The 1630-nt window shown below is 67.1% G+C and overlaps 1 protein-coding gene across 1 annotated transcript in view; it reads left to right on the top strand.

Moving 5' to 3' along the window:
* The window catches only part of ADGRA1 (adhesion G protein-coupled receptor A1), a 54306-nt gene that overhangs the window by 23907 nt on the left and 28769 nt on the right, over positions 1-1630 (top strand). The gene's annotated exons all lie outside the window — the stretch shown is intronic.

Here is a 1630-nt window from a genome sequence, read left to right on the forward strand (position 1 = left end):
GGGCTCCCTGCGAGCTGGCCCAGTGACACACCTGGAGTGGGGGGCTTGAGGGCACAGGCCCAGGAGACCAGGGCCCTGGAGCCTGGCCGCAAGAGCAGTGCCGTGGACCTGCTGTCCGCACAGGGCTGTCATGCCCACCGGCCGTCCGGGCTGTGCCAGCGTCCGCTCGGCGGAGGAGGTGGAGGGAGGGTGAAGGGAGGGGGGCCGCAGGGGTGGCGGCAGCGGTGTGGGTGACATATGGACCTGTCAGTCCCTCCCGGGCCCCAGAACGTCCTTGCGAAGGCCTTCAGCTGAGAGAGCTGGTTGACGACGAATGAAATAAATGACACCGACCTTGGCAAAAACCTTGTCCAAAAAAACTTCCCTCCCTGCAGGCTCGTCCTTGCCAGCCCGGCCGGGCAGCCCCGTCCACGCACGCCCATCCGCGCAGGCCGAGCCTGTGGCCACTGCCCTGACCTTCAGAGGCTCTGGGTTCGAGGCGCTTTGTTCTTTGGCGGCTATAACCTTCTTGTCACTTCTCCGGAACCTGGTGTGGGCTCGGTCGGCAGGCAGGAGAGTGTCTCGTGGTCAGAGCCACCTCTCATGCGCAGCTGTGGTCAGCACAGCTGGGTTTCACTTGTTGCAAAGTCTCTCTCCCGTTTCTGACCAAAACCGCGACACACGGTCGTCTGTCGGGGCGATGCCAGCACGGCCCGCAGGCGCGAGGTCCTCAGGCAGAGCCCGACCGCGTCCTCCACCGGCCCAGCCAGGCAGCGGAGGCGTGCCACCCTCGGGCCTGGGACCGCAGCCGGGAAGCGGGTGGCGAGGCTGGCCGGGGGGCTGGCCGGGGGGCTGGCCGGGGGTCTGAGCAGGACTCTGGTGTGTCCACCCTCAGCCGTGACTGTCCCACTGGCAGCCGCATATGCTCTGAATGGACCTTTGCTGAACCGGAAATGACAGGGCGGACGAGCGTCTGACACTTTCCTTAGACGTGAGGACTGTACTTGGTGACTTAAGCTGCGTTTCTCAAAGGACACTGAAGCCACCTGGAACAGGGTGACAACCTGGCCCTCAGTTCAGGACACGCCTCCTGAGGGAGGGGGCGCCGTCCGGAGACCCTCGTGCCCTGACTGGTTGTGCAGCCTGGGGCAAGGTCTTCCGGTCCCTGGCCCTGCGTCCTGGCCTTCAGAGCAGAGCCACTCAGAGCCCAGCGGACAGGGACGGAGGACGGAAGGGAGGCCCGCGCACAGGACCCGCTGGGGTGCACCTTCCGAAGAGGGCTGACGGTCAGCGCTTCCGGCTTCGAGACGCAGATTCCCCGTCAGGACGCCGACTGTCCCCACTCCACCTGAGTGCGGACCGGCCGCCAGGCGCCCGCCGAGGCCGCGGAGGGCCGGCCTGCCTGGGCTTCCGTGGCTAGCTGGGGCACGTCTGCGGTGGGGGCTGAGGGCTGAGGGGACCTGTGTGATTCTGGAGGACGAGGCTGCAGGGATCCCAGAGGCTCCCTCCTGGCCCAACCCCACAGCCCAAGCCAGGCCTGCTCAGGCCGAACCCGCACCGCCCTCACCCCGCTGCTGCTGATGACCCCGTGGCCTTTGAGCCTCGCTTCCCCCCTGCTTGCCCCTCTGACTGTCACCTCCCAGCCGACGCC

The sequence above is a fragment of the Pteropus vampyrus genome, unplaced genomic scaffold (assembly GCF_000151845.1).
Source record: "Pteropus vampyrus isolate Shadow unplaced genomic scaffold, Pvam_2.0 Scaffold211, whole genome shotgun sequence".
Taxonomy (NCBI): Eukaryota; Metazoa; Chordata; class Mammalia; order Chiroptera; family Pteropodidae; genus Pteropus; species Pteropus vampyrus.